The sequence below is a fragment of the Saccostrea cucullata genome, unplaced genomic scaffold (genome assembly GCF_032062105.1).
Source record: "Saccostrea cucullata isolate Sc308-1 unplaced genomic scaffold, CSIRO_AGI_Scuc_v1 ctg4799, whole genome shotgun sequence".
NCBI lineage: Eukaryota > Metazoa > Mollusca > Bivalvia > Ostreida > Ostreidae > Saccostrea > Saccostrea cuccullata.
In genome coordinates, this window is record NW_026931526.1 from 14,588 (window position 1) to 22,161 (window position 7,574).

The window sequence follows — 7,574 nt, forward strand, 5'->3', positions numbered from 1 at the left end:
TACAGGTACGGACTGACTATATAAAATCTAATATTTATTTTTGAATATTAATTATGTCTATAAGGCAGCTATAAAGCTCCTCCGTTTTTCAATAATTTATTTAAATTTTTAAAACTTATAGCCTTGAGTAGAAAACAGTCTCTCATTTCCTTAAATATTTCAAAAAAAATATATACAAACAAATACTTTGATAAAGTTAGAATTACTAAATACAAGAAATTTATTCCAAATTGGCTAAATATCATTGAAACATATAAAAAAAAAATGGTCATTTAAAGACAGAGAACTTTTACCAGGTAGTATTTTTATTCCAGGTGAGGGAGGGGCTATAATTTTATACAGGTGTGAATACCTTGGAGCTAGCAGTCTACCTGAATGGATACACAGTGGAATACCCTAGGTGTCAAACTTTACCTGTGTTAGGGATTTTAATAATTTTAAAATAAGAAGTAAAAAGGTTTCTCAAGTATTAAAATATTGAATTATTTTTTACAAAGAAAAATAAAACAATGCTTGCCAAAACTTATGACCATTTAAGAGTCAACACACTGGTACGATCGACTGAATATAACCTGCTGATGGATTCTCCCCATGTACATTTCAGTTTTCTTACAATTCATCATGTAAGATTTAGAACGATTATGCCATTGCAAGAAAAATAAAACCATACTTGCCAAATTTCATTGAAAAATAAGAACGTTAAATGGCCAGTTAAGAGAACACACCTGTACGATTGACTGAATATGACATGATGATGGATTCTTCCCATGTAAATTTCAGTTCTTTTACAACTTATCATGTAAGATTTAGAAAGTTTATGCCATTGCAAGAAAAATAAAACCATACTTGCCAAATTTCATTGAATAATGAAAAAGTTATGGCCAGTTAACAGAACACACTAGTACGATTGACTATGTATAACATGATGATGGATTCTCCCTATATAAATTTATGTTCTCTCTTAGTTTTACAATTTATCATTTAAGATTAAGAAAGACCATACTTTGACAAGAAAAATAAAAATATACTTGCCAAATTTCATTGAAATATGAAAAAGTTATGGCCAGTTAACAGAACACACTAGTACGATTGACTGTGTATAACATGATGATAGATTCTCCCTATACAAATTTATGTTCTTTATTAGTTTTACAATTTATCATTTTAGATTAAGAAAGACCATACTTTTACAAGAAAAATAAAACCATACTTGCCAAATTTCATTGAAATATGAAAAAGTTATGGCCAGTTAAGAGAACACACTAGTACGATTGACTATATGTATAACATGATGATGGATTCTTCCTATGTAAATTTATGTCCTCTTTCAGTTTTACAATTTATCATTTTAGATTAAGAAAGACCATACTTATACAAGAAAAATAAAAAAATTACTTGCCAAATTTCATTGAAAAATAAGAAAGTTAAATGGCCAGTTAAGAGAACACACCTGTACGATTGACTGAATATGACATGATGATGGATTCTCCCCATGTAAATTTCAGTTCTTTTAAAACTTATCATTTAAGATTTAGAAAGTTTATGCCATTGCAAGAAAAATAAAACCATACTTGCTAAATTTCATTGAAATATGAAAAAGTTATGGCCAGTTAAGAGAACACACTAGTACGATTGACTGAATATGACATGATGATGGATTCTCCCCATGTAAATTTCAGTTCTTTTACAACTTATCATGTAAGATTTCAAAAGTTGATGCCATTGGAAGAAAAATAAAACCATACTTGCTAAATTTCATTGAAATATGAAAAATTTATGGCCAGTTAAGAGAACACACTAGTACGATTGACTGTGTATAACATGATGATGGATTCTCCCTATATAAATTTATGTTCTCTCTTAGTTTTACAATTTATCATTTAAGATTAAGAAAGACCATGCAAACTTGCCAAATTTCATTGAAATATGAAAAAGTTATGGCCAGTTAAGAGAACACACTAGTACGATTGACTGTGTATAACATGATGATGGATTCTCCCTATATAAATTTATGTTCTCTTTTAGTTTTACAATTTATCATTTAGATTAACATAATTTTACAAGAAAAATAAAACCATACTTGCCAAATTTCATTGAAATATGAAAAAGTTATGGCCAGTTAAGAGAACACACTAGTACGATTGACTGTGTATAACATGATGATGGATTCTCCCTATATAAATTTATGTCCTCTTTCAGTTTTACAATTTATCATTTTAGATTAAGAAAGACCATACCTTTACAAGAAAAATAAATCCATACTTGCCAAATTTCATTGAAAAATAAGAAAGTTATGGCCAGTTAAGAGAACACACTAGTACGATTGACTGAGCATGCTGAGTATAACATGATGATGGATTCTCCCTTTGTAAATTTCAGTCCTCTTACAATTCATAATTTTAAGTCTCAACTCTGTTTTAAGTGGTTATAATCTGCACCAGTAAGAACATTTTAATAGAAAAGGTCATATGTTTTATGTAGGCATTCACAAATTAATTTGGTAAAATTAAAAAGAAATGTTGGAAAAGTATTCCATGAAGATACAGTACATTTTAATCTGTTTAATAAGAAATATATGAAGAAGTTGAGTAATACATGTATGAATTCTTATTTATGAAAATAAGTTGCAAATGATTTTGAATGAGCAAACCATTGTATTGTTTATTACCAAGAACCATACAGTTCATAGGTTTAATGTATATACATAAATCAGTTGTACACAGTACATGTATATGTATAACATTTCAATGTCATTTGAACATTAAGTATGAAGCCTTAGAGAATCTCAGAGACTTAAATAACAGTTATTATGTCTCTGCTTACATCCAAGTATTTGGAAATTTATAAATATGTGGATGACTGTTTTCAATGGCAATAAAACAATAATTATCAATTGGTAAAATTACAAAAAAAGTTATTAATTTTTCATTTTTTGTTTTGTTTTTTTTTTTGTTTTTTCATCAATGAACACTTTGAAATGTGCTTTTTACTAGGAAAACTTAAAAAAAAAATTAGAGTAGCTAGTTACTCTGAAACCAGCTATGTATACACAAATGGATATAGTAAACAGGAAATGGCTCGTGTAATGATCAGTCTGTGTGGAAATGAATTCTTGAATATATGTATATACCGGGTATATCATCATATAGACTGAAACTCTGAAAGGTGTGAGAACATTCCTTCGGGCAAAATTCTCCAATATATTTTCAAAGGTGTGAAATAGGGATATCGATAATTCACTGATTTCAATTTAATTGATCTTTTACAAATTTATACAGATTTTCAGAATTAATAAATTGAAAATCAATCTGCAATTCATCCCTTTTATCATGTTTATGACAACACTAATCAAAGGGTTTTAATTAAGACTGTTTTTCATGATTCATCACTCCAATTAAAATCATCATAATTTAATAATTAGGTACATTGCATGCCAGTACTCAGTGGTCATTAAATAATACATGGCTTCCTCTCTCTCTCTCCTCTCTCTCTCTCTCTCTCTCTCTCTCTCTCTCTCTCTCTTCTGTATAAAATTATTGCACTTGCAGTTAGTTTTTTTTTATTTTTTCATTTTTTTTATTTTGTTCCCCCCAGAAAATTTCAATTTTAGTTGTTGACAGGATAAGTGGAATAAAAAAAAAACATGCAGAGAGAGAGAGAGAACAATAACAAAAAATTCTGTTAGTTGTATATCAACACTTGAGGGGAAGTTTGGAATAGATTAAGCATGTTAAGTATAAAGCATTCTGAAATAATCAGCTGGTCTTTGATAACGATGAAATGTATAAGGAATATTGTTTAAGCTTTCCGTTAATATTCTATAATTGGTGTTGATGTACATGGTTAAGGTTGTGCAGTTCTTAAGATTTAAATATATATGTAGTAAAAATCACTTGAGTACGTGTAAGATGGCAGCATCCTTCTACATTTTCTCTACTTAATTAACTTGACTACAGTTTTGCAGCAAATCGCGACTGTATCTTGTTTACTTGCAATATATAGTAAGGCACCAGTTCATGTCATACAGTTGTAAGAGTGGATATATGCTTTACATCTTATACATGTACCATTTCTTGTTTCTATTTACTCTGTTTCTTATTATTATTATTCTTCTTCTTCTTCTTTGAGAGATTGTAGACAGAAGTGTAACATGAAAATAAGAATAATCGTCTTACATCTTTTATATGGAAGGGAATTACCGCCAAAAGTCTATGTATCTTGCTTTTATTCTTATTCTGCGAAATACTTCTTTATGCTTTGTAATTTTGTAAGTTATATGTCACTTTGAAATTGTTTCCATATATTCGTCATTTATTACATTTCACTTTGACTTTTATCCCTCTTCATTTTGCTTTTACTTCTATATGTTGCTTTATTCTTGTAAATTCATTTTACTTTCTGATATATAAATTGATACAGTTTCTTAAATGATTATAACTATTAAACGCTAACTCAATCAAACAAACAATGAAGCATATTCAATGAAGACGAATTCAAGTTTTAAACAGCGAATTTAGTGCCGCATTATAACGTAAGGTCTACAAGGGGTATGGTTCGCTAAGAGTGTTGGTAAAATTAAAAAAAACTTAAATGAGCGCATCTTTTTAATACCCGATTAAATACGGGATTATTTTTTTTTTAAATTTTCTGCCTTAATACTTTTAAAATATTAATGCGCAAACTTAAATTTTTAAAATGAACTTGGTTCACTTTTGGGTAAATGTTGTTAAAGTCTCAAATATGTCTTATTTAATGAGGCTTAGATGGGATATACATGTACCATTTCTTGTTTCTATTTAGATTATTGTCTTTCAGTTGTAAGATTGTAGACAGAAGTGTAACATGAAAATAAGAATAGTCTTCTTCCATAATTTAAAGTTTCTTTCATTGTTTATATACGAAGTGTTCTCCGGAGACAGCTTTTGATACTCATGAAGAATTTAAATCAAGATTCTATAAATTGTCCTTTTTCTTTATTAAACTTTCAAAATAAAATATTACTGTCAAAACTATTGTAAAATGAAAAATACACTAGCTTTTATTGTTTAGATGGGAAAATAATTTTAGGTTACTGAAATGACCATATGTATTTTAAATCTTTATCTTCGATCTTAGAAAGGGACGTAACTCTGTAAAGCGGATCGTATAATGCTTATATTGTCCTCAGTAGTAAGAAGACTAGATTAGTAGATAGGATATGAGACATTTTGAAAGGAAGAATTAAAACTATTATTTTATTAATCATTAATTTATTGATTAATACAGCCTTTGATTTTTTCGTAAATGTTACAAAAGACCTTACTTCGAGATATTGACCATGATGACATCGAAACGTTTTAGGTTTGGACGGAACCATTCATATTTTTGCGCAGGGGTGTCTTAAAATAAACGGAACGTGAATTTGTTTCTTATTTTTAATCCGAGTTGGATTCAACGGAAATTTCCTCAACCTTGTTGGTTTTATCTATTTTCATAATCTTACATTATGTTTGAATAATAATAATACAGCAACTAGAGTCTGGAGTTAAACCTACCCACGCCCTTTTGCTAACTTCCGAGAAACCAATATCTACACACCCCAGATCAACATATTCCAGTCCCATCACTAGTTGCGTTTTACTTCTGAACAAACTAACATTTTTAATGCTGAACAAACTGACACTTTTAATAAATAACTTTACATGTCCAGAGTTTGAAAACCCGATAGAAAAAAAAGATGTGAAATATGATTAAATTCCTTCAAAATAGATCCTAACAAGAACAATATTAAAAACTTTGAATAAAAAAAAAACGTACAATATTTTGTATTACTCCTAGGTTGAGATAGAAATGTTGAACCATTATTTTAAAACCAGAAATTAAAACATTCTTGAAAGTACATGTAGACTGCTCTCAGATGGGACTAGACGACTATTATGCAATATAAACAGGAAATGACAGGTGTCACTACTTAGGTGTGGAACCGAATCCTTGTATATATACGTACGTGTGATGTACGTCTGGGTTACTAATACCCCTCGGAATACAGCCCTGAGGGTGAATCTTACAATATATTTTCTATCTAGTGTGTACAGAGTGGTTCGACCATGCTCTACGCGCTGAAGTTATCAAAAAATGATTGCACACATGTGACCCCCCCCCCCCCTCCCCCATACCTAGTACCATAAATACGCGATTTCCATGCATTTGTAATATGGGATAAAATATTATTGATATAGAATAAAATCTATAAAATATAGATTAATGGGGATGGGGTGGGTCGTAAGAATTTAACTTTTGTTTAATGATTTAGACTTTGATATTCCTATCATGCATTTACAATCAAACAAGTCCGAAGATTGACCGGAGAGTCCATTATCCTCGTATAAAAAATACAATTAATTTTTTTTTTACAACAGACCGAGAAGAGTAAGGGGTATACTATTTTTGAGACATAAACGGATGTGAACAAAAAATCTCGATTGCATATCATGTGCTTGATTAAGGGGCCGAGCAAGGGACGCTTTACGCGATCGTACATATTAGGCCTAATTTTTTACATGTAATATGCTTGTAACGGTGGATTAATCATGTGTTGATAAATGAATGAATGAATGAATATAAAGATCTACTTCAGCATGTTCAGGTGGGTCATCATGTATTCGGCACTTTAGTAAACGCTTCGCTTAATTAATAATCGGAATATATTACAACAAATATAAGATGTTTTAAATAGTTAAAGTTGAATTACAAAGATCTAACGGAAATAATTGTAAATATAATTACCGAAATTAATTAAGTGTAAATCGCTAAAATGAGTAAACCGGGCCCGCTACCCATTTTAGTCACCTTGAAAAGGACAATCGGCGATAATGATGGATAAACATAACATTTTAATTCAAAACTGTCAGCGAAGGCAAATCTTATAGTAATAAACTATGTCCGTAAATTTCATGAAGAAAGAATGTGTATTCATCTCATTATTGTCAAAAACCCGGTTTTCAGTTTCGAAATTCCCGGCCGGCCCGGCCCGGGTTTCGCTACCCAATTTAGTCACACTACAGAAGAATACCACCTGTCTGGATGTACAGGCCTAATGATGGAATTAAGAATTTATTTTAACAAGGATTAATTCACGCAAGTATTTAAATCAGTCTGATTGATTTGGCGTGTGTGAATTATTCCATTAACATCACAAAATGTCCAATTGGAATTCTGCAGTCAGTGTCTGAAGGAATTAGTTTTGTTTACATCATACATGTCAGTGATGTAAGTATTAGCATGCTATGAATTTGGTGGTTATTTCTTGCAAAACGGAATCAAGCTCTATATGATAGATATTAGAGGAATATACATGGTCAAAAATTAATATAACTTTTATTAGTTTTCTTAGTCTTACTCAACAGTCAATTTAGGGAGGAGGAATATCGGTCAGGGTGTCCCATGTATCAGTAGGGTATGTCACATTGTGCCTGTCTAAGGTTAATCAAGTTCAAGTTCAGTTTATTTATGGATTCTATAACATTAGGTCTGTGCGAATGAGTTCAATAATTAATCCCTGCATGTACTTTTATGGGGTACTCACAACTTGTGAT